At 39.3% G+C, this 27190-nt stretch overlaps 1 pseudogene; it reads right to left on the minus strand.

The window, feature by feature from the left end:
* Window positions 1-21921: 21921 nt before the first annotated feature.
* Window positions 21922-23523, minus strand: LOC111159989 (annotated as a pseudogene).
* Window positions 23524-27190: the final 3667 nt, after the last annotated feature.

Genomic DNA, 27190 nt, shown 5'->3' on the forward strand with positions numbered 1-27190 from the left:
CTCTCTAACTGATGATTTTAGTCTTCTAGCTGCATGGATCATCCTCTGTTGAAGAGGATAAACTCCATCCCTTCCATTTTTTTACAGTCGCAGAACATGAAAACTGGGCAAGGTCCACTGGACCACCTACCCCACTACCACACACACACACACAAATCTTGAGAAATCTTTTCTCAAATTAATAATCATTGCTGAGGTTACAGTTTTAAAATATTGATTCTTATATTTAGATTTAAATTCAACGAGTAAATTAAAACAAATTTAAAACACACATTTAGGCTGAGTTTTAGAACATATTTGTAATTAGCCACAGGACCACCTAGGACATATGGGACCACCAATAGCCCCAAGATCACAATTTGAGAACCATTTATCTGTACCACAGCAAATGCACATTCTGGCAGGGAATGAAGTGAAATAAATATGTTTCATATTTGTTAATTTAGCTTTCATCTTCTTTTTTAAAACAAACTCTTTTTTATCCTTCTTGATTGGGCTGCAAGGAGTCAGCTTTAACAATATCACTTCCTCTTGTTCTGAGAAAAGAAAAATATAGAAAAAGAAGAAAAAGGCTAATCATGGCCTTAAAGGTCCAGCTTATACCTGATTAGTGAATCTGGTAGTACTGAGTTAAGCATTACAGGGAGCTGGCTGAGACAACTTAGTACATGTTTCTGAAGGTGAAAAGTTTTTCTCCAGAAGGTGCATGTGTTACTGTAGTTCACATACATTTGCTCATCCAAGGACACTGAAAATTTTCAAATGAATTGTGGCTGGGACTGCCAGGTGCTGCTCTAACATTCATTCTGCTAAAGGTCTGGATTCTCCAGCACCATCTCCCCCATTCAGTTGGGTGCTGGCCTGTGACTAAGGTCTGAGCACTCAGATATATAATGCGTGTTGAGTGTGAGTTCAAGGAAGTGTTGTTGAGAGGAGAAGGGAAGCAGGAGAACTTCCTGGTCATCTCTTCTTTCTGCTCACTGAGAGATGCCTGTAAAGATGACAAGGTGAAAAGATATGCTCCTGGAACTTAGATGTACTCAGGATGATGAAGCAGCAAGCCACGGGGAGCTGAGAACCATGGACATGGCCACTAAATGGGAATGAAACTTGTATCTGATTTAAACCACTGTTATTTGGGTTTTCCTGGTCTGTGTGGTCAAACATAATCTTCACTGACACAGGACAGAAGCCAAAAGACTAAGCTTGTCATGAGGAAACATACGGGAGCGTAGCTAGTGCTCCATCCCAGTTTCCTGCCTCTACCACCACCGAGTATCCAGAGGCTGGAGGAAGGGGCATCTTCTCAGGTCCTGATTTTGGGGGCACAATGCAATCTTTCCTTCTTTCTTTAGCTCACTGTCTTTTCTTGTAGGAGTCACTTTAACAGTAACACATCAGGATTTCTTTTCTTTTCCTCCTCTTCCTTCCTTCTCCTCCTTCCTTTCTATCTCTTCCTCCCTCTCTCTCCTTCTAAATGTCCTTACTATGTTTGGGAAATTCCCCTTGTCTCTGAGTCTTGGTGGGATGTAAAGAAATTTAAAAACACCAGTTTCTCATTTTCTGTGCTGCTCCAGTTATCATCTAGTCAGACATACTCATGTGGGTACTAATGACACAAAGTAATGACACAAAGTCATTTTGGAACTAATGACACAAAGTAGGGATGAGAGCTTCTCTCTGGAGACAGTTGTAGGGATGGTAGCATCCTTCAAGGGCAGTGGTGGCATGGAGCCAATGATGACGACTGTCAATGGCTTGAAGCCAACGACATCAAGGACCAGGTTGGACAAGTTGAGCTTATTACTCTTCACAGCAAGGGAGTATCTAAAAAAGGGGTTTGGGGTGGGAAGAGAGTATGAAAACCTTAGAGAACCATGGGATGTCTCAGTAACAGGGTGTCACATAGAGAGTATTATAGGACGTGGGGTTTTGATTGATATCTTCAAGGAATGGGAAAGAAGGGAGGGTTTACCCTACATAGAACACTGCCAGAACACCGGGGCAATTCTCTGACTCAGTATCTCAATCTTATCCATAGGGATGACTACTAATAGCCTACTATTACTGGTAAAATAAATAAGTGATTAACACTAATATTTTGTGTTATAAATATCATATACTCTATTCTTACAATAAAAGAAAACAAGCATGATTAAGAAAATCATAAGAAAGAGAAAATATATTTATGTACTGAACTGTATTTGTAAACAAAAAAAAAAAGAAAGAAAGAAATCCTCATATAAGCAGATACACCCAGTTCAAACCTGTATTGTTCCAGGGCCAACTGTACTGAGCATTAAAAATAATCATACTAAGTATAAGAGATGACAATATCTTCTTTAATACCCACAACAACTGAGCTGGACGTCTCTTATCAGTGCTATTTTACACCTGAGAGGACTGGGGCTAGAGAGCTGAAGTCACTTGTCCCTTCTCATAAGGATGGGACGTAGAGAAGCTACCTTCAAGCCACATGCCCACATGTACAAGTGACCGCGGTAGTGCTAGGAGAACACTCGGCTTTATTTAACTTTCCGACCACGCTTCAAAGAATGCAGCCAGATGGCGAATCTCTGGGGCCCATGAGGAGCTTACTGGACACACAGAGGTAACTTGTGCTGAGAAAATGTGTGCACTTGGTCTGTGCCAAGTTCATTGTTCCTTTGCACGCCTAGCCACAAGGAGAGGCCACCAAGTGTGAAGGGCACAGGGCCTGGCTTGGGAGGGAGGACCAAACTTTTAGAAACAGAAATGTGTTTCAAGTTTCAGGTTCAATTCACAAGACAATGAGCAAATCATAACATTAGGTTTTCTCCTGGATCCTCAAGGTGGGAATGGTTGTGGCAGAGGGTCAGAGAAAAATGGTCTTGAGACTGGCCTTGTAAAGGACAGCTAGACTCTCTCTTCAGGGGAAGAAGAGTGTTGTTACCCAAGCTTTTCTCTAGCACACTGGAAAAAGGATGCCTGGGAGGTGAGGGTCTTGGGATAAAAGTAGAGATGACTTCCATGTGGGGCACACTCTTGGCCTCGGCCAGCAACATACCGTTGAAGGTATGTAGACGCAGACATGCCTGAGAGCTGCGAAGGCTAAATACGTACCTCATGCATGCTTTCTCTGTTCAACATTCTTTCTTCCGCTGAGTATTTATACATTCTGATGTCTCATACCGAACAACAACAGCTACTACCCTTCAGGACCTCCTACAGAAGGAAAGCCTTATTCTAAGCAACTCTTGAAAACTGACTCAATCTTCAAAACTAATTCTTGATAGAGGGTACCATTATTATCCCCATTTTACAGATGAGAAAACTGAGGCATGAAGAAGTCAAATACTTTGCCAGGTTCACCTGGCTCACAAGAAGGCAGAACCAGGCATCTAACCAAGGCATTCTGGCTCCAAAGTACATACTCCCAACACTGCCTTTTTTTTTTTTCTTTAATGCTTTTTGTGGGACTCTAAGCATAAACTCAACAATAATGAAAACAATTTCCCTTCTGACAATTCAGGTTTGACTCAGCTTCCCCATCATGAAACGAGCATGATTTTTTGGTGATTACTTATACAATCCATCATGGGATTTTGAAAACATATTTAATGTTTGTATAGCACTTGGAGGCCCATTAAATGTGCAATAAAATGTAGACAAAGAAACATTCTCGGCATTGCTTATTGATGATGGCAGTGGAAGTTGAAGTTTCCTTTAAAGGTTTTTACTACTCCAGTGATTCCTTCTTTGTAATATTTCCTACGGCCCATTTTTCTAGCTCTCCCATGGAGAAGAAAATAAAATGGCTGAGTGAAACCTCGCACCTCCATCAAGTTAGCCACTCATAACTAACTTCCTTAATCAAAGGAAGCCTCCTTTTTTGATTAATCAACTTTTTATAGTACACTTAAGAGGAAAAAGGACCAAATGAAAATATGAAGTTGGAGGCAGCACAAACTAATTCGATAATATTGCCATTACAACTGAGTAAAGAAATACATAAAGCTCCCTTGGAAATATTTTTCCTGTGAAAATTTATGCCTTTTCTAAAGGGTGTGTGCAAGGGGGTGTTTTTCTTCCTACGCTCTATGTGAATGTAATGAGTAAATGTTAGCTTTGTGCCTTTTTTGGCCCATTAAGAGTTACGCACCATGGCAATTTACAAACAAGAGGGAGAACAGGTAGGCAGGGCCAGAAGAGGTCTGCTGAATCAGGAGAACACGGAAATGATTTCTGAAACATAAGCTGGGAGCTGAAATTGTCGAGTCACCCTTGGCGGGAATGCGATCACCCCCGAAGCAGCCACAGTCCAGTCTTGTTGGGTTGGCCATTATCTATCATGATGGGGGGCCATGGATTCATCCACCATTTGCAACAAAGGACTCCAATATTTTTCAGGAGTAAAAGCACTTTTCACTGGCTGCTCCAGGGTAACTCATTGATGTGAGAGCCAAGCGTGTAAACGACCTCCTGAAAGAACTGGCAGGCGTGAAGAACATTGAGCCCCAAAGCACGAGTTGTTTGCGAGGCGCTCCTCCAGCTGAAGCCTGGGGAGGGGAGGCCAGCGAGCAGGGAGGCAGGCGGAGGTGGGCGGCTGTCTGCGGGCGAGGGGGAAATGTTTATACAGAGCGAGTTAAAAGGCGGACAACAGACCGATCTTGGTGTGGGGCTGCTGTGGGGTGAATTTGGGAGGCGCCCACTTGGCTCCCAAGAGAAAAAGAGAGATGGTAAAGCCAACAGCATTTCAACCTAAAAGCATCTTTCCCACTCGGGGTTAACATCTTTGCTTCTTTGCAAAGATGTTAGCTCTCCTGCCCCAAATTCCCCTGGGCACAAGGAGTGCAGAAAGTTTTACTTGGTAGGTAAGTTGTTTTTATGCGAAACCATTTTGGCCAAGGTGGGGATTTTTCACTTGGGTGTCAGTGGTGCCCTTCTGATGTTTCTAGAACTTAGCAAATGTACAGTTTGAACAGTTATTTTAAGTAAAAACGTCAATTTCTTCATAGAGTCAGGCACTCTAAGTTCTGTGTGTGAGACAAATTCTTAGATTTTCCAGTGTTGAGAAAACCTTTACCTTGCTTCACACAGTTCTCAAGTTGAGTTATGACCCTGACATCCCTCCACTCTTTCAAGTACACCATGGAGGTCACTGAAAAATAACTGAAGAGGAGAAAATGTCATTTTCTATCTCGTGGGGGTGGGGAGAAGATACCACAGATTCTTTCAAGGTGGGATTTCCTCTGGCAACTGAACTTAACATCCATTTCTCTTTGAGACGTGGTGACCTTGCTAGGAACACCCCATTGAGGGGGTTACTGCTTCAACACCCTATGCCTTAAACCTGTATCAAAGCTCTTTCCACCTCTGTCCTCTGTGAACCACTATACTTTTATGAGCACTGGACTGACAGAAAAATTTGATATATGAAATCCCTTGTCTGAATCCTTTCTATTTTGCCCCTCTGGTTTTTTGGTGACCTCTTTTGTTCAACTCCGAATGCCTTAGGTGGTCTCTTGATCTAACTTTCTTGTATATCTCTTTTCACTTGCTTCCAAAGCTGTTTCAGTCACCTTTAATCGATTGCTTGGCTATCTTGGGACTTGAGGTGTCGAGCAGTCTCTGCTTCTTTTCCCTGGTGACTAAGACTGATGCATGGTCAGAAATTGTTCTAAGCAACAACTCAGACTATAGCTCAGATGAGACCCTCTCAACTCCCTTCAGACCCTCAGGTGAGGGCAAATGTAATCTGTCCCTTACTATATACTTTTTTGTGTGTTACTAGGCTGCATTTCCCATTTTCTTTCTTCAGAGCCTGATTGTCCACTTCACCATTAGATGTCTAACCTTGTCCTCTGAAGTAAGGAGAAGTAATGCGTGCCCTTCGTCCAAATTTCATATACCTCTGAGGCATATAGAAGGAGAACACAAAAGTTCTTTTCACCACTTTGAATACCATTGTAGATTGGTAGATATCATTTTTCTTATGCATTTATTTGCGGAAATGGGTAAGGAATAAACAAACAGCAATATTCCATTTTAACTCTCTAATCCAAGCTAACCTCGAAAGATTTGAGGGGGCTCCAGAGCTGGTTCATTAGACTGTTAAACCAAAAATCAGTAATGTCATCTTTGACTACCTGTTGAGCTTCTTTACTTTTGGTTAAGAAAAATCTGCTTTTGCTATTCCTTCTGGAATCTCTTGGATACAGTTTCTTCCAAGCTCATCCTTGGTTATCTCTGATCTTTCCCCACCACAGCTTACTGCCATTGTTTGTTGGTTGGATGCTAGAACTGGAGACCTATGCCTTCCACACAGTAGTAGGCAAGCTCATAAGATGAAAACTCACAGAATGAAAATAGACTCTGTATGGGAAAGTGGTGCTCTGCCTTGGTCTTCACCATTGCTACTATAACTTCTTGTTTATTTTCTCTTTTTGTTTTGAGCCCCCCTTTGTAGATGTTATTCGTCATGAACACACACTCTTGAATTGTACTTGGACTGTACTCAGATCCCTTGTTACATGACCTTCACCCCTGCCTTCTTTTATAATTGCCAAATCTAAGTTTTAATATGACACCCTCAATCAATCCCTGGTATCTACATAGCGATAATTTCCCCAATTGCCTCTTCAAAACACCATAATCTGTAAGGAAATGGAACTGGTTGTTCACATGACACTACAAACAGTATTCAGAACCTTTGGCTGTATTACACGTATATGACTGAGTTTTGATCTTGGCCGTGTAATAATTACAGTGAGAATGCTTCAGAGGAAGGAAACGTATTCTTTGTCTTCATTGTATCAGTGAGGATAGACCAGGTTCTGCTGCAGTTACAAACAAGCCCCAATCTCAGGGGCTCAGATAAACAAAGGTTTAGATCTTGCTTATTCTCCACGTCCATCTGGCACCACATCTAGGGGCTCTGCTCCACATTATCTAAGGAAATCTCCCACTATATTTGCTCTCCAGACACTTGCTTCAGCTGTGATATCTTCCTGAAAAGCTGCAGAGTGCGCATTGTTGCAATGGGTCTTCTTGGAGATTTGCAGTTAGACTCCTAATTAGCTCACATTATCTTATCTTTGCAAAGCTGTTGCCCACCCTTCTGTCCTTTGGGGTTCCCTAGCTTAGCAGTCATTTTATTAACCTTTTTTTAAAAAAAAAAATATTTTATTTATTTATTTATTTGACAGAGAGAGAGAGAGAGATCACAAGTAGGCAGAGAGGCAGGCAGAGAGAGGGGGGAAGCAGGCTCCCTGCTGAGCAGAGAGCCCCACGCGGGGCTCGATCCCAGGACCCTGAGATCATGACCTGAGCCGAAGGCAGAGTCTTAACCCACTGAGCCACCCAGGCGCCCCTTTATTAACCTTTTTAAAGTAAATACAGTTGCAGGAGAAAACAACACACTCCTTACTTTGTCAGAGTCTTAAGAACTTCCAGGGGAAGTCTAGACCTTTCTTTTTCCCATATTTTTCTCTATCTGGTTCATTAAATTTATGAAATATTCTGACATCATCACAATTTTTGCTTTTCACTTTCTTAAGCCTATAGATGCTTTCTTTTTATTTATTCTCAGGTGGAGGGACAGGTTTTGTTTTAATTTCTCAACATTCTTATTCTAACTTCAACACGGTTTTTCTGCGTCCTGTGTATTATTCCACTGAAGAATATTTAGCTTCTCTAAAATCTTTGACACTTAGGTTTTCTTCAAGTGAGTGGCTTCCATTTCCTGATTCTATTGTTTGTTTTTAGTCCTTTCTTCATGATCGTTAATTGTCTTTTTTTAAAAAACAATCTCTCCCAGCTTTATAGACGATCCCATTTCTCCCTGCTTGTTGTATGTCCTGTAAAAATGTCATGCATCATAAAAGCAATGACACATAACCAGTGTCGTATGTGTGTATCTACATAAATACATATGCAAATATTTATATGTACCCCTGACATTCTCAAAGATCATCACATGTATCGGGCGTGTTGTTTTCACCTAGAGAAATATTTGGACTATTACTTTAAGTGTAAATGTTTCTTCTACTACTTACTGTCTATAGTTATACCTCTAATTCTCTGAGACAGAACTTCTAGTTTGGTGATATATAATTTTTGCAAAAACTGCCATCAGTGTATTCATTATCTAGTGGGGAACCAAAGACAGAGGGTCTCTCCCTAGGAGCTTAGATACTCTGTGTCTTGTTATTGACCTAATAGTATCAGGTCAACTTTTAATTCCTTCCCAGTCCATTCACAGGAGTTCATTCCTCTGCCTGGGGACATAGATGGGGTAATATAACTCAAACACAGTTATGCCCTGTATGTGCTTTATTTCCTAATTCTATACACGTTTAAAAGGTACCAAGACAGAACGATATATGGGGCTAAAGCTGTTTCCATATCTCCATCAACACATAATGTCCCCCTACCTAATGTGTAGAGTATGTCGTGGTGTGTGGGTATGCGTCTGGTTTCATTGGGAAGTGCCTGAGAACACCCTACAGAGACCAGCTGTGCAGCAGTAGCGTTTGCTCTAATGGCTAGAAGGATCCTTGTAAATGGTGCCCCGTTGGAGGTGAGCGGATGGGGGTATCAAGAGAGGCACGAGTCTTCAGGGTGCTTCTCATCTTTTATCATCATCATTCATCAACGCCACTGTGACACACAGAACATTGTCCACCCCTTCCTCTACCCCTGGGTTCTGGTACAGCTCAGCAGCAGCAACCTGTTGATTCTGGACTGCTAAGTACTCCTGGCTGGCATACGAGGCTGCAGGGTGACTTAACTGTGGGAGACAGACGGAATTGTTTCCAATGTACACCTAAGGAGGCCCTCAGCAAAGCAAACATTGATTTTGGAGGAGTATTTTTTTTTTCTCTCTATTTGCTTGCTGCCAGGGGCCTCTAAATAGGGTTCCTATTTTTTTCCCCCTGTTAATATTAACCCATTTAAAGATTGGATGATATAGCTCGGGCCAGTAGGTCTTGCAGGATGCTGGAAGATGCCATCACCTTCTAAACAGAGTAACTCCTAGCGAGGATTCAGTAGGTGGTTGGATGTGAACTAAAACCTTGGACGCAGCCCCGAGTGCCTGGGTGGCCTCTGGTTTACTGCTGGTTCACTGGGTTCCTCCTGCCTCAATGGGCCAACTCCCAGTATTATAAATCATATAGATGTGAACTTCTTCCTGAAGTAACTTGTTTGCTTTATTTATTTGGAAAATTTCGGTAACTGCTTTCTCAACGGCCAGGCTGTTGAACTTGCCATAACTGAGGCTTACTCAAGAATGTTTAGTCTTAACACTGTGTGGTTTCCTTCAGGGACTCCTGAGCCACATTTTGAAGAGAGACGTGCTGGTACTGAAGTATGGTGGATCCACTTCCAGGTAACTCAGGGGCGCCTCAGAACACCTTCAGTTTTGAGGCGGAGTGGGTGGCGATGGTGAAGCGGGCCCTCTCCCTAAACAAACCAGGCTCACACAGCCATAAACATACCCACGCCCACATACACCTTGATGTTTCAGGGGTTGAATATGCAAAAAAAGGAATGCAGTTCTAGATGGGAGTTTCAGGGTAATTTTTAATAATTTTAATGTAGAGATCATCAGGTAAGTCTCCCTCCTGCAGTAAACCTCTTCCACTTCCTCTCGGTGTATTGCCTGTCTGAAAAAGCGTATTTGAATAAAAGAAAATAAGTGCCTTACAATGAATAAAATCATTCATTGGTAGCAGTGATGTGAGTTTACATTTGTGCCTCCCAAGCCAAACTGTCAGAAAAGACCACATTATTCTTTGTAATTTGCCAAACAGCTTTCTGGTAGAGAGCAAAGTAAGACGGGGTGGGGGGGTGGAAATGGGGAGGGGGTTCCTACTTAAGGATATGTCTCAAATGCAGAGGCTACCTATATGGCTTCAATATCTTGGAGGAGGAAATTTTGGCACACCTTTAAGTCCGAGAAAAATTTTCTCTAGCTTTTTAAACTAAAGCATTGGTGTAACCTAAGCAGGAAAATGTAGTTGGTTTTTAACTTCATGTGGATGTATAGTGACATTTTTTGTGCCTGGATTTTGGGACTTTTCTGTGTACTACATTGCATTAGGAAAAAAAAGGGCGGGGGGAGGGATGCACTGTTCAAGAAATGTGGTGCTCACAGTGCATGGGAAAGGCAGTATTTTCCAAGATTGTTGCATCCCTTCTGTTAGCTTTTATGGTTAAGGGTAAGGGGGCCACTGATGCTCCCTTCATCACACCCACCCCTCAGTAGCCCTAACAGCCTGCACTTTTTAGATGGTCTGTTTATATATACTGTCAAAGGCGGAGCTTATATTCTGTGCTTATATTCCTTCCCTATCTCTTTAAAAAATGTGTGTTGCTGTCCCAAACCCCATGTTCTAACGACCCAGGGCAGAATATGGAGAGAATTAGAAATGCTAACTTTATGATTTATCAAGGGCTCCTGAGTTCCTTCGGGGTAGAGTGTGTTGTGCAGTATAATTATTGTTTTGAATGTACATCAGAAGAAAACGAGGAGGCAGGATGAGGCAGATGGAATGAAGATTTAAAAAAAAAAAAAAAAAAGACTGAAAGGATTGCCGCAAAGGTGGCCGGTCCATCAAGTGGAATGGCCTCTGTTGTCTTGACCTGCTCAGTGTAGACCAACAGGTGCCTCGAGGGAAAAGCGAAATTTCTCTTGCACGGTCCCTTGGATTTCTATGTATACAAGCATTTGTCTGAAGGTAGGATTTTCTTTCAGAAGGTGGCTGCACTTTTCCAATCTTCCAACTACTAAGAGCATGACTAGGGAGTTACAAAGAGGAGAAACAGGCTCTTAAATGGAATGGTTCCTCGGCGGAGACAGAGCTGTAAACCGAAAATACGAACACATCTGTTCTTGCTATAAAAAGAGATCTCAAAACACTATAGGACAGTGCTAGTCAAACCTTATTGTGCACAAGGAGCATTTGGAACGCTTGCTGAATGCAGATTCCTAGGTTCTACCCTTGAGTTTCTCATTCTGAAGGTCAGAAGTTGGGCCTGAGATTTTGCTTTTCCTATAAGCATCCCAGTGAGAGTAATTGCCACAGATTTTGCTTTTCCTATAAGCATCCCGGTGAGAGTAATTGCCACTGTGGTTCCCTGGACCACACTCTGAAGAGCACTTCCATAAAACATTGCTTCTGTTAGAGAAAATGGAAAGAGGGGTGAAGTAGGATGGAGGTACACCAACAGTAGGAGTTGGGTGGCTATTTATTTAGGTGGGTAACTCAGGCTTGTACCATGGTAAAAAGATTGGTAGAGGAACCAGATTTTAGCCCAATAAATGTCCGAGGCTGGAAGGTCTTCAAATGCATTGCCCTGCAGGGTGCTTGTGCTTGGGGGATGCTAGGTGAGCACTGAATTAGAATTTAAATAGACTGCACCCTCCCTGAGCTCTTATGCAGCATGAATGGGAACCTTTCTGAGGTGCCCCAGCAATAACAGGCATGTTGGCTATACAATTGCTTGTGAACTAGGGCACCACGTGACAACCAGAAGCAAGAGCGACGATGATGACCTCTAGCTCTCTCCATGCCTTGCCTTGTTTTTGGAAGCAGAATTATGTGCATGGAGTAAGCCCTAAAGTTTGTAGATGATTTGGAAATGGGTGGGAAAAGGAAAAGTCTTGGAGGAGAGACTTTTCCTGCTAATAATATTGGGGGTGGGGAGAAGGGAGAACTATTAGCTGGAATTCAATATGAGCTCATCAGTACCAAGTTTGCAGAGTGTAATATAGTGATTTTGAAGAGAGATGTCAATCAGATGGGAGAATGGTCACCATAAAAGAAAAGAATCAAGAGGCAAACATGGGTATAGTATCTTCAGCAGTGTCTATAGGAGAAAGTGTGCTCTGATTTACAAACAAGAATATTTGCTGCTTCTGGAAATTCGTTTTCCTAGCATAGGATGAAGTCATTGAGCTTGATAATGCCTACCATCCTAATCACCCAGCTCAGTCCGTGGGCTCAGACAGCATACTCATCAGCAGGGTTGTCAACACCACAGAAAACCTCCTGATGTTTTTTTGTTGCAATTGCATTAAACCTATAGATCAATATGGGGGAGAATCCACATCTTACCAACATTGAATCTTTCAGTCCATTAACATAGCATATTCCTCTATTTGTTAAATCCGTTCATTTTCCTCAGTAATATTTAGTAGTTTGAGCAGTTTTAAGATTTTTCCATTTTTTTATTAGATTTGTTGTAGGTATTTGATGTATTCTGATGCTCCTATAAATAGAAGTTTTTTGAAATTTAATTTTCCAGGTGTTTTGTTTTTGTTTCTGTTTTTACTTGTGTACAGAAATACAGTTGATTCGGGTCATGTAAGAATCTGATTCCATGTTTTGATGTTTGACTTCTGAGTTCTTATAAGACCCAGCTTCCTTTGTCCCTTCTGCTCCATATCTAGACATATTTGATAAGAAAATCCAAATGAATTCTCTCCTTCAGGACATGTGGGGAAATACAAACTTGGCAAATTCCCAGCCCTCCCTCGGGAACTTGTCCCTGGTCCTGCTCCCTTGCCACTGGAAAGGCCTAACCCACTCTCTCTGCTCCACTGGAGCCTGCTTGGACCAGTTTGTACCCTTCCTGCTCTCACTAGGAGTTCCTTGTGCTAACAATAAACTTTCTTTTAAATTCTCTAGGTCGGGCGCCTGGGTGGCTCAGTTGGTTGGGCAACTGCCTTCGGCTCAGGTCATGATCCCGGACTTCTAGGATCGAGTCCCACATCAGGCTCCCAGCTCTTTGGGGAGTCTGCTTCTCCCTCTGACCTTCTCCTCTCTCATGCTCTCTCTCACTCATTCTCTCTCAAATAAATAAATAAAATCTTTGAAAAAGAAAAAAAAATAAATTCTCTAGGTCTCTGGAATGTCAACAGCATCAACATCCTACCTCTTTATTGGGAAAGGTTATAGCCTACCTCTGTGAGGTAAACACAAAACAGAATGTTTACCTTATCCAGCAGCCTTCCTAAATTCACTTAGAATTTCTAATCATTTGTAAATCATTTTGAACTTTCTAATCATATAATTACATCATCTGTGAGTAATAACCATTTACTAGTTATTTTTCAACCTTTTATTCTCAAAAAACATTTTTTACTGCTTCTTCGAACTAGTCAGGACTTCCAGTATCAAATAGAACCGGTGGTTGTGGAAATCTTGTCTTCCTGCCATTCTCAGGGGTTAGGGGATGGAATGGTCAATATTTTACCGTGTTATGTTGGCCATTAAGATTTTACTTTGTAGATACCTTTTATCAGATTAACAAAAATCTTGGCTACTTCTAGCATGTTGAGTATTTTTCTCTTAAATAATAAATGTATGTTGAATATGATCAAATATATTTTCTGTGTTTGTTGAAGTAAGCACATGGTTTATCTCCCTTGTTCATTAATTAGGTGAATTATATTGGTTATTTTCAGGGTAACTTCATTTGGTTTTGGTGTATCATCCTTTTTATATAAAACTCGATTCTGTTGGCTAAGGTTTTATTTAATATATTCATATTTGTATTCATAAGAAATGTTGGCCCATATTTTCCTTTCTTAGTTATTTTCAGGTTTTAGTGTCAGAGTTTTGCTGGGTCATAAAACGAGTTGGGAGTTGGTGAATTGCTTGTTTTTTCTATTCTATGGAAGAACTTATGTAAGATTGGCATTATTTCTTCTTTCACTCATAGTGAAATCAGTACACTACACCAGTAAAATCATCTGCTTCTAGAGTTTCGAATGTCCTCCTTGCACAGGAGCCATAATCTTCTCAGTGTCTTTCTAATTTTAGTATGTGTGCTGCCAAAGTGAGCATTACATCTGGAGTTTTGATGAGAAAATTTTTTCACAATGGATTTGATTTTTTTTTTTTTTTTTTTTTTTAAGGGTGTAGGCATGTACAGATGCTCCATTTCTTCAGGGTCATTTTTTGATAAATCGTGTTTTCCAAGAATCTGTACACTGTATTTTCCAATTTTATTGGCATAAAGTTGATCATAATGTGCTGTTATTATCCTTTTGGTGTGTGGGGGGGACCTGTATAGATGCTCTCTGTTTTTTCCTCATATTAGTCATTTGTGTTCTCTTTCTCTTGTTAAGTGTCGATCGGTGTTTTTAATGTGTCCAAAGAATCAAAGCTAAAGCATTGTTAATTTTTCTATTTTATTGATTTCACCAATTATTTGTTTCTTAAAGATTCTGTTTATTCATTTGACAGAGAGAGAGCAAGAGCGCACAAGCAGGAAGAGCAGCAGGCAGAGGGAGAGGGAGAAGCAGGCTTACTGCTGAGCAGAGATTTTCCCCACGTGGGACTCTATTCCAGAACCCTGCGATCATTACCTGACCTGAGAACAGATGCTTAACTGACTGAACCACCCAGGTGCCCATCACCATTTATTTTATTACTTTTGTCCCATTTCCTTTGTTTAATTTGTTTCCCCTTTCCAGATTCTTAAGTTAGAAGTATAAGTCATTGATTTTAAATCTTTTTCTTTTCTAATATCTGTATTTAAATCAATATATATCCCTCTAAACATTGTTTTTGCTGCATCCCACCAATCTTGATATGTTGTTTTTTATTATCATTCTAATTTCTAATTTGCCTTGTGATTTCCTCTTAAGCATATGGGCCTAATTTCCAAGCGTTTAAAGGTTTTTCTTGTTATCTTTAATTCCATTCCATAATTTAATTCTATGTTGGTCATGGGATATACACTTATGATTTCAGTTCTTTGAAATTTATTAAGGTTTGCTTTATGACCCAGAATAAACTTTAAAATAAGTCTCATTTTTGTATTTATTTCTTCAGTTATTGAATGTGATATTCTTTCTTTTTTTTAAAGATTTTATTTATTTGACAGAGAGAGAGAAATCACAAAGTAGGCGGAGAGGCAGGCAGAGAGAGAGAAGAAAGCAGGCTCCCTGCGGAGCAGAGAGCCCGACGAGGGGCTCGATCCCAGGACCCTGGGATCATAACCTGAGCCAAAGGCAGAGGCTTTAACCCACTGAGCCACCCAGGCGCCCCTGAATGTGATATTCTTGATCTGTGAATTAAGTCAAATTGGTTCATATCTTTTATAGTCTCACTGATTTGTGTGTGTGTATTTTATTAGCTCTTGAGATGGCATCAAGAACTATCAATGGTCTGAGAATTTATTCTATTTGCAGTCTAAGAAGTTAGTTTGCCACAGTTGCATGCATAGGTTTATGATTATTTGAATTTCCTTTTATGTAAACTGCTTGTACAAAGCCTTTGCTTCTTCCTTATTGTTTGATTTTTCTTCAGGAGAGTGTTGGTATCCCTAAATTTTACCATGCAGGACCAGCATAGATCTCCACTTACTTGGATTCATAGTGTTCTTCAATAATTTTATTAAAACTTTCCTTCAAAAGGTTTTGCATATGTTTATTAGATTTGTTCCTGGGACTATTATATTTTTGTTCCTAAAATAAATTTTTTCTACCTAATTTTCTATTGTTATTACTGGTTTTAGTTATGCTATATATTTTTATGTGTTGATAATTTATCTTGAAACTATTCTAATTACTCATATAAATTCTATTTTCTATGTAGATATCATCAACAAAGAAGAATTATTTTATCTTTCCTTTCAAATTATGATGGCTTTTTAAAAATAGCATAATGTTGGGACACCTAGATGGTTCAGTAGTTTAAACTTCTGCCTCTTGATTTTGGCTGTGGTCATCATCTCAGGGTCCTGAGATCGAGCCCCACGTTGGGTTCCACACTCAGTGGGGAGTCCCAGATTCTGTCTTTCCCTCTGCACCCATCACCTGCCTGTGCTCTCTCTCTCCCTAAAATAAACAAGTAAATCTTTAAAAAAAAATAACATAATGTTAAAAAGAAGCCATAATAGCAGACATTCTTATTCCTGATATAGTACAATTCTAAAGTTTATCATTTTAAGTGAAGGAAAAAGGAAGGTCGAAGGAAATTCCATTCTATTTTTAGTGTGCAAAGTGTTTTTATTATGAATGCTTACCTGACTATTTCCTCCATTTATTGAAGAATGTATATGTTGAGAGATCATACGTCTTATCCCCTTCATTTCTGCTAATATAGTGAATGATAATATTAGATATTCTGATATTGAATTATGTAGGCATCATGGGATAAACCCTACTAGATTAAAGTGTATTCTTTATATACTGTCAAAATCAGGTTTTTAGTATATTATTCAGTATCTGTACTTCTATGTTCATAAATGAATTAATCCATTTTCTTTTCTTGGGCTCCTCATGTCTGCATTTGGCATGAAGTTTATTTTAATTTTATAAATAAATTAATAGTTTTTCCAATGTTTCTATTTTTTGAAACAAATTTATTATATGGGGATTACCCCTTTCTTTAAAGTTTGTTCAGAGTCACCTTTGAAGTTATTTAGGGCTGATTCCCTTGGGATAAGGTGGCTTTTAATTTCTTTTTTTTTTTTTAAGATTTTATTTTTATTTATTTATCACAGAGAGAGAGAGAGAGAGAGAGCATAAGCAGGGGAGTGGCCGAGGGAGAGGAAGAAGCACCGTCCCCGCAGAGCAGCGAGCCCTATGCAGGACTGGATCCCGACTTTTAATCTCTTTAGTGGGTTTTGGCTTATTGGATTTTATACTTCTTAAATCAGTTTTGGAAACCCATCCTTTCATCTAAGTTTTGACATAAATTTTTTTCATTGTATCTCTTATGATTTTTGAAACCTGTTTTCTCTTAGACATATTTCTAAATGCATTTTTATTCTATATTTTTAAAAAAGAAGGACACATACATCCTTAATACACATCACTCAGTTCAACCACTCATTTTCCTCATTATTCTGCAATCCAGGTCAAAACTCTCGTAATCATTTAATCTTCTAATTGACATATTTACAAGAAAGACTGAGTATAATTTGATGATGTACATTAATCATAGTTTTATGATAATCATCCCTTTAAATGTAAATACAGGATTCCTTCAACTGAATAATATAGTCTTGTCAAATTTAGAGGATACTGCTAGGACACCATATAATCACATTTTCATAAAACAGGTCCCACACAATCTGTTAGTTATAATTAATTGGACTGTAAACTACACGGAAATGAGACAAGATCTGGAAAGTGAAAGATGAGAGTGGTAAGGCAATGCTAAGTGCCAGCTAGATATGTAAACAAAATGAGCAGTCTGAAGAAAAAAAGTGACATCTTCTCAATTAGCAGGCATAAACATGTCAAAATTAACTCTGGAATCTATTTTGATAAAAAACCACTATAAACCAATATGACTAAGTTAGCAGATATTTAAACAATTTGCTCCTTGGCCAAAAGGGATGCTGCTTTCTTTCTCTGACCACCAAAGACATAATGTTCAAACATTTTCATAACAACAAAATGGCTGTTTTTTCTTAGACATTTCATACCATTGTCCACATTATCTAAGAAGATAATTTCCAGGGTACTCTTTTCCTTCAACGTCAAGACAGGGTAATCTGTTCATTTGAAATTATGACTTGATCTCATCAAGATTCCTAATCTGAAAAATGTCATCAATTATTTTGGCCCTTATACAATAACTTAGAGTACATGGAACTTATTTGCTTGTCATCTCTGAGAATTCCCTGAATTGCTCATACATTATTCGATAGCACATGAAAACATGTTAGTGAAAATGAGTTAGAAAGCTTCTTTTGTAACACTTTGGGATATAAATCATCAAAGCAAAGTGGGGTTTGCATTAGATGACTTCTGAGGTCATTTCCTGCTTTAACAGTCTATGATTTTATGATTCTAATAGGAAATGAACCCTGATTCACTTTTAAAGGGAAAGGGCAGAGGGAATCGTCCCATCATTTTCTACCTGGTGACTAAGCTTTTAATTTAATAGTCACACTTTTATTTTCAAAGGAAGTGTATTGAATAATTTTTTATTTATGGGATGCCTGGTGGCTCAGTTGGTTAAGCGGCTGCCTTCGGCTCAGGTCATGATCCCAGCCTCCTGGGATCGAGTCCCACATCGGGCTCCTTGCTCCGCAGGGAGCCTGCTTCTCCCTCTGCCTCTGCCTGCCACTCTGTCTGCCTGTGCTCGCTCTCTCTCTGACAAATAAATAAATAAAATCTTTTTTTTTAAAAAGATTTTATTTATTTGAGAGAGAGAGAGCGAGAGCGAGAGAGCGCGCGCGCTCAAGTCGGCGGAGGGGTGGGGTGGTGGAGGTAGAGGAAGAAGCCGACTCCTTGCTAAGTTGGGAGACTGATACAGGTCTGGGTCCCAGGACCCTGAGATCATGACCTGACATGAAGGCAGACATTTAACAACTGAGCCACACAGGAGCCCCTGAAGAATTTTTTTATTCACCTGCTTTAACTTTTTTGTCTTACCTATACCTTTCAATGATTTTTGGCTCCTCTTTTTTGTCTTTATTTCCCTTTTTAAAATTTTTGCCCCCATTTTTGTGTCTTCTTTTTATCGATCACCTGTTTGTTATAAGTTTACATTCATTTGGGTTACTTTCCTTAGAAAGAAGGTGAAAAGCATAATCTGCTTTTACTAATGCTTATAATATGTTTCCTCCTAGATACTCCATAGCATGGTATAGTGTGGGTAAAATGTGGGAAAGAATCCTCAGTAAAACTGGTGTATTCTTTCTGAGCAATGGTTAAGTCCTATTTCTGCTGGTTGCTGGCTGTATTATATAAGTTATTTATTCTCTCTGTTTCACAACATAGTAGTTGTAGTTTCCTGACAGGGTCATTGAGAAGAATAAGTTAACATATGCAAAGTGTAGGGGCCAAGAACAGGCTACCCCAAGATGGGCCATTTTGGCATAAAGATTAATTTTAGTTAGAAGTAATCAAAACCCAGCAGCTGCAGAAAAGTTCTCTGCCTCCCCTTCAACAGCTTGGATTTACATTAAAAAGGGAGAGAGATATTAACAGAGACTCCCTGTTACCTAAGAAATTTATCTCCATAATAGGGCAATCATTGTTTTTTAAAACATGTCTTTTCACCTTCCTGCTCCTGGCCTTCCTCCCCTTTGTGTCCTCTGACCCAACGTGTCTCTGCAGTTCAACTATCTAAGCCTCATGTTGCTCATTGTGTTTGGAATTCCATGTCTGCGTGGGTTCCCTGTGCATATGCCTATTAACTTTCATTTTCTCCTGTTATTTTTTCTCATGTCAGTCTGATTCTAAGGGCAACTATAAGGACCAAAGAGTAGAGGAAGATTTTCCTCTCTGACAAAAGCATTGTATTTACCACTGGAGTCAGGTTTGGATTTATCTTCTGTACAGAGATACTTCTGGCTTCTTGGGTTAACACTGAATTAAGAATCTTTCACGTGTACACATTGATACATTCAGCATGAGATAAAATCGTATATTTTTGCCCCTTTTCTAAAAAAAACTTTAGAATTCATTTCCGCACATATTCTCCAGTTTTCCTTTTGATATAAATGAGTAAATCTTTACAGTTCTTTTATAGACCATCCTTCCCTTCCAATTTTGACTTTCCAGTTGGTCCTCTGAAGAATGCTGAGGTCTGAGTCTCAATTAAGGTGTGGAGGCCATGACAGATGGGGAGACAAGGCTCTAAGAGAAGTGGCATTCTCTCGCAAATAACTCTCTCCAGTGAGATCAGTCCGTATCTTCTAGCTGGGAAGGATTCATTTCATTAGACAGAATGAGGGTTGGAGACATTCTCTATCTTCGGTATTTGACAAAGTTGAGAATTCTATTTCTTGGGGTTTTGCTTTTTCCCAATCAATGTCTTAACTTTCACAACTTTCAAATAGGAGATGGCTTAAACCTTCATTGTTAATTTAGGTGTTTGAAAGTTTGATTTTTTTACTTTGATTTTTGACTACATCTATATTGTGACCATTAGAGATAGATTTGTTAGGACCGTTGTATAAACTTCCTAACTCTCTGGTCATCTTTGGGATTAAGAATTTAAAACCCTAATTCCATAATAACAAGTGTTCACTGGGGTTTTAGGAGGTGACCATTCCATCCCACTGTCCTTGTGTTTTGCATGTCATAGGTAGTATTTAAAGGCAGTCAGTCACCACTTGATCTGCCAACACCACTACACCTTCAATCAGCATTTTATTCCAAGTGAACACAGATAATAATTTAAGTTTCCTTAGATTATCAGTATCCTATCCTTTAATGCTACCCAGGTTGTCACTGCTCAAAACCAACAAACGAAATGTAAACAATCTCAAATTCTCAACCTTGAAAATCTGTTGTCCCTAGCCACTTCTGTGGAACCAAATACTAGGTCTGTCAAGCTTCAGTTGCAGATAACAGAAATCTCTCTACCTAGTTTAAGAAAAAGGGATATAATTCAGGAAGTTAGATGCTCTAAAAGAATTGGATGATCTAGGGGCACCTGGTGGCTCAGTTGTTAAGCACCGGCCTTTATCACTGGTCATGATCCCAGGGTCCTGGGATAGAGCCCCACATTGGGCAGCCTGCTCAGCGGGAACCCAGCTCCTCCCTCTGCCACTTCCCCTGCTTGTGTTCCTCTCTCGCTGTGTCTTTCTCTGTTAAATAAATAAATAAATAAATAAACTCTTAAAGAAAATTGGATGATCTAGAAAACCAGTCTTAGGCTTGGCTTCTATAAAGGACTCCCAGAAGAGCAGTGCACTACTGGCCTACCAAGAGGTCTGGTATCTCTGCCATGGTTAATTAGTTGGGAAATCAAGAATCTGCCACCATAATGGTTGTTTCAGGACTTCACTACGGCAGCCATGATTCATCCAAGCAATCAGATGACCCATATCTTGCTCCTCAATATGGTGATCAGGTACTGGGCAGAAAATTTGAATATTGCTATCAGTGGGCTTGCAGATATAAGGAGCACCACTTTCTACTTTCCTGTAATGTATCTTCAACTTATATCCATGTTAATACTTTTAAGCCTGTGGCATTTTTTAGAATTAGTTCAGAGCAATAGATCAAAGTTTATTTAACTATTCCCATAGGATGGACACTTAGGTTGTTATTTTTCAGTAATATAAACAATGCAGCAATGAATGTCTTGATTCAGCCTCCTTAGGCACACACTGAGAGTTTTTATCCAGTAAAGAAACAAATAAGTACAATTTCTGAATCATAGGGCAGGCTTATCTTCAGTTTTAATAGATATTATTGAGTTGTTAAATTGTTTTCCTGAGTGGCAATACCAATTTACGCTCTCACCCATAATGTCTAGAAATACCTACACAAATTTTGTAAATCTATTTCTGGAGGTTTCACTTTCTTGCCAATATTTGATTTAAACTCTTGCCAGCATTTGGTATTATCAAACTTTATTTAAATTGCCTAATTTCACAGGTAAAATATTCTACTGTATCATTTGAATTTGTATATTCTTGATTATATGTGAGGTTGAGCATCTTTTTACTTATTTAACATTTTAATTTCATCTTTGACTTTCCCAATTTACATCTTTTGCTCATTTTTGCGGGGGTTGATTTTCTTTCTTTCCCCTTGATTTGATTTTCCCTCAAACAATCTGGACACTATTTATGCTTTTTAATTTGTATAATTTATTTACCCTGAGGTCATAAACATATTCTTCCATATTTCCTCAATCTATTTTTGTAGCTTTGTTTTTCTATTTTGACTATTAATTTGTAAATCATTTATTAAATAATCCATTTTGACTTCAAAGGCTACTTTAATCACAAATTAAACTCATATATACATGATTTTTGCCTTCCTTTTTAGTTTATTCCACTGATTGCAAAATTATAAATCTGTATTAATTTTTATAGCTTTAAAATAAGTTTTTGTATCTGGGAAATTAAATATTTTCTCTTCTTAGACTTTTTAGAATTATCTTAGCAATTTTATTCTTTTTTTTTTTAATAGCAGTAAGTCTTTATTTTCATACAAGGTGCCACTGCAGGTAACCATCAGAGAACACACTGCTGTTTACAGATTCACAGAACTGAACAGAAGTGTTTTAGCTTGCTGCCTTACTGTACATAGCAAACTGGTGAACAATTTCAGACACTACGGTTAGGAAATAAAATGGGTTAACACCGTTTGTTGATAGGTTTATGAATCACTCATCAGTGTTATAGGCTATCTTCACCTGAAAGCAGACTCACAATCACTCTGGCAGTGTCTGGACAATTCTAAATAAAATGCAGGTCTAATGAAAGGTACGATGCTCAAGCGAGAGAGAGATAGCCTGTCCCATTCTGAAGGGAGACTGAGGTAGAGCCGCACTGGCACATTTTTAGAGTCGATACAGCCATTTTAATTAGCTTGACTTTCCTTTACCACATATGCTGGTCATCAGCAAGAATTTCCAACAAATGAGCTGAATAATGAATAAGCCTAAGATTAGAAAGCAGAATGCTGTCCACGTAACAGAACTGCTACTTCACAACTTTTGCCCAGTTCTCACCTGTTGTCCTGCAAAATCCCCTCATCTGACAGATTCTAGCAAAGCCTGTAGCAACTGTAATGGACCTTTCCTAACCCAGCTCCAGATACTAAGTATCAGAAACAAGTCCCTGTGAAGTGGACGTGTCCATGGGAAAATGGCAGTGTTTCTACTGGAGGTAAGTGTCCAGTTTCTTCTTGATGTTGTCAAAGGAATCTGCCCCCATATAATCAGCCTGGCCCTGTTCCCTCCACTCCTTCCATTCTTCTGAGGACATAAGAGGATCTCCCCAAGGGACAGAAGGGATACAGCTCCTGAGACACCTTCTACTTTTAGGTGTGAGTGGTTGTCTTTGAAAAAGGCCAAATTGTTTAAGCAGAGGTAAAACAATGGTGGTGAAGATACCCCACCACAGGTTGAGAAACTCTGGATGAGTCATGATGGGATCATGGGACTCACTTTTGACACTTTTTTTTTTAGGATCATAGGTATAATTCCATGGTTTGATTCATCCCAGGAAATGCACAACTTTGGCATTTGCACCAAATGCTTTACATGCTGGGAGGTAGGAGTATATAGAAACGCTGCTTAGGTTATCAATAAATGGCAGATGTTTTCTGATACCTGTTGCTGCCCAGCTGTTAAAAAATGTGTTCCATAAACCCTGGCTCCCCCATCAAAACTGCCTTGCTCAGAAGCAAGGTGCAATAGCAGATTGTATGTTTCAACTGAAGGCTGATAAACAAGGACTCCAGAACTGAAGCAGTCAGGCCACCCTGACAATTCTTCTCGCTCCAAAAGATCATGGTATTTGCTGGGACCAGAGTATCTGCCTCCATGAACACATGTTCTGAATACTGAGCAAGTGACCAGCAATGGAGTTTAGTTAACATGACACCAAACTCAGGCCTCTTCATCAAGGTTAGATGCGCAGAATCGCCACTGTCCCAGATATCTACAGTGATGACTTCATCAAAGACTGTCTCTAAAATTTTTCTCATGGAGTCTGAGACCCGTGCGGTGGCAAGCACGGCCAGAGACAACCCAGGACCAAGACTCCTTTGGTGTAGGCATCGTTTGTGGTCAGTGTCACAAAGGCCTGATCTGTCATGGTGCTGCCAGGAGTGGGGGCGGTGGGAAGGTAGGGGGTGGGGAAGTGGGGGTCGGTCCCCACAGCTACAGGTTGCTGGTTGGGAGAAGGCGAGTGCCCGGAAGGACCGTGGCCAGGGAGGAGACATGGCGGGCAGCTAGTTTATTCTTTTATATGAATTTCTCACCTAATTTTAAAATTTCCATATGTATTTTGGGAGTTTTATTGGGATTAAATGGATTTATAGATTAGTCTTCTATTGGTTTTATATTCCTTGAAATACTGATTCATTGTATTGATAATATGGTACAGTTCTTTTAGTAAACTTTTAATTTTACTTCAATAAATATCTTCTACATTTTATATTAATTCTTGTATTTATCAAGGTAAGTTACACTAGATGCTGTAACAAACAATCCCCAAATGTTTTTATTCAACTAACATGAAGATAGAAGCAGTTTCTTTTTTTAATTTAAATTCAACTAATCAACGTGTAGTGTATTAGTTTCAGAGGTAGAGTTCAGTGATTTGTCAGTTGCATATAATACCCAGTGCTCATTACATCATGTGCCCTCCTTAATGCCCATCACCCAGTTACCCCATCTCCCTACCCCTCTCCCCTCCAACAATCCTCAGTTTGTTTCCTATGGTTAAGAGGCTCTTATGGCTTGTCTGCCTTTCTGATTACATCTTGTTTAATTTTTCCCTCCCTTCTTCTATTCTCCTCTGTTTTGTTTCTTAAATTTCACTTATGGGTGAAATCATATGATAACTGTTTTTCTCTGATTGACTTTTTTCACTTAGCGTAATACCCTCTAGTTCCATCCACATTGTTGTAAATGGCAAGATTTATTTTTGATGACTGAGTAATATTCCATTGCGTGTATATGTGTGTGTATACCACATCTTCTTTATCCACTCTTCTGCCGATGGACATCTGGGCTCTTTCCATAGTTTGGCTATTGTGGACATTGCTGCTATAAACACTGGGGGGCAGGTGCCCCTTCTGATCACTACATTTGTAACCTAGTAGTGCAATTTCTAGGTCATAGTGTAGTTCTATTTTCAACTTTTTGCAGAGCCTCCATACTGTTTTTCAGGGTGGCTCTGTCAGCCTGCATTTCCACCAGCAGTGTAAGAGGGTTCTCCTTTTTCCACATTTGTTGTTTCCTGTTTTGTTAATTTTAGCCATTCTGACTGGTGTGAGGTGGTATCTCATTGTACTTTTGACTTGTATTTCCCTGATGCTGAGTAACACTCCCCAAATCTTACTTACATCATAGTACAATGTGGACCACGTTGGTTTGCATTCTGCTTAACTCAGCCATTTTGGGAACCTAGATTGACAGCTCTGCCATTATCAGTGAGGACTTCCAGATTGCGCTGTGTCTTACCATCTAGTAGGCAAATAGAGAAGAGAGTGTGAAAGATAATTTGGGGGATTTTTTGACCAGAATGAAATGGTATGCATAACTATTGTTGTATTCACAACTCAGTCAGTTGCCCACATTTCTGGAAGAGACGCAAGGAAAGATTCCTCATGTAAGCCCAAGAGGTAAATAAATGATTTTGGAGAACTCTTAAAATTGCCTCACCCACCTATGTAGAAAATCCAAGAGAATCAACTAAAATACTAATAAAACTAGTAACAGAGTTTTAAAAGGTAATTGGATCCAAGATTGGTTTACAAAAATAAATCTTTTTTTCAAAAAAAGATTTTATTTATTTATTCGACAGAGAGAGACACAGCGAGAGAGGGAACACAAGCAGGGCGAGTGGGGAAGGAAGAAGCAGGTTTCCCGCTGAGCAGGGAGGCCGATGTGGGGCTCAATCCCTGAGTCCTGGGATCGTGACCTGAGCCGAAGGCAGACTCAACAAATGAGCCACTGAGGCACCCCAAATCATCTTCTTATATGTGAGAAATAACCAGTAAGAATTATAATAGCTAAGATGACAGAAGATTTTTCCTACCTGTTTCTTTTAAATTGTCTCCAAACAGTGAATATTTTGGCTTTTCCTTTTTTAATGTTTCTAGTCTCTCCTTTTTGTTTTAAATTTAAATATTGCAACATTCCGTGATATTGAATTGAATGGTACCAACTGTCTTGTTTGTTATAATAAATTTTCAATTGGTTAAAAACAAAATAAAATGCTGGAATGCCGCTGGCTGAATTTCTGAAATGTTTGTCTTGATGGAACTCCTCTTTTCAAAATGAAAGACATGATTTTGTGATCATTCTCTTGATAATGAGCCTCTACTTGTGTGGCTCTGAGCTTTCTTTTTTCCAAAAAGACATTTTTTTTTATTATTGTTGTTGAAGTAGATTCAACAAGAAATTCTGCCTAAAGGTTTCTAGAAATTAAGCCTTTTGTTTTTGGTTTTGGTATGCTTTTAGAAAATAACAGTTGAATGAAAGTCTTAGTGAACATTTAAATCCTGACTGCCTAATTTAGCATTTCTACTAGGATTCTTTCTGCATTTTAGGTGCCTACATAACCCAGTCTACCAAACTGTATTGTGAACATTATTATTGTTGTTATTATTTCCTACTATTAGTGGAAATAGCAAAATTTATAGTCAGGAACCTAGACTGCAAGCTCTTCTTTTACCATTACTTACACATTGAGCCAGCTACTTAGCTTTTCCTAGTTTTGACTCAATTTTTTAAAGGGAGGAAAAACATCTTTCCTCCCGAGTGATGCAGAGTGAACAATATCTTTCTGGTAAGCGTCTACAGTAAATCCAGCCTTTTCCAAGCTTTTTACTACCACTTTGGATATTGATAGCTTCTCAAACCATGTGTCCAGCCCTGATCTCCATACATAGATGCAGCTCAGATTTCTAGATTCCTACTGGAATCTCTGTTTGAATGAAGGACAATCACCTCAAATATATTTTGCTCACCATCTAGCACATTGTCTTTTCCCTTATACTTGAGCCTATCACTGCGTTCTCAATCTTATTGTTCCATTGGCACTTGACAAAGAAATGATCCTATAAATTTTAAACATTTCCTTTTCCTCTCAATTAAATAATGCTACTCCATGTTTGTGGCAACACTGTGTTGAAATTTTTCTCTCATATATTGGGAGGGTTTTATTCTGAAACTGCCTGGACAAGACTCTCTCAGTCTTGTTGATGTGCCATTGTGAAAGTCAGAAAGAATGAATTGATGGGCCAGAAATTCAGGATGTATCAATTCTGAACTGGATACTTTGCTTAATCATCTTAGGCCAAGATTTCTAACAGTGTTCTCTCCTATACCTCACAAAATTCCTCTCTTCTCATCTACTTGGTCTCCATGAGTGACACTATCTCCTCCTACAACTTTAGTTACACTATTTCTCTAGGACAGCTCACTCTCTCAACTGTAGACCATCATGACCAAATGCTCACTGCATGGATATACTTGGACATTGCTTAGGTATCCAAGTTGTGCTTGTTATTTCTTCTTTTCCATTTACCCAGACGCTAAAGCCAGAAGCTTTCTTGTCAACCTTGATTTATTTGAATAACCCACTCCCTACATCAAATCAATCACCAAGTTCTAATGGAACTCTCTTACTATCTCCAAATCAGACCACCCCTCTCCATCTCTACCAGTATTCAACTAATTGAGGTCATCATCATTTCCCACCCAAATATTCTGCAGTAATCATCTCATTGCTCTTCCTCTCTTGTCTGGTT

This window comes from Enhydra lutris, unplaced genomic scaffold, assembly GCF_002288905.1.
Source record: "Enhydra lutris kenyoni isolate GAN:26980312 unplaced genomic scaffold, ASM228890v2 scaffoldscaffold72, whole genome shotgun sequence".
Taxonomy (NCBI): Eukaryota; Metazoa; Chordata; class Mammalia; order Carnivora; family Mustelidae; genus Enhydra; species Enhydra lutris.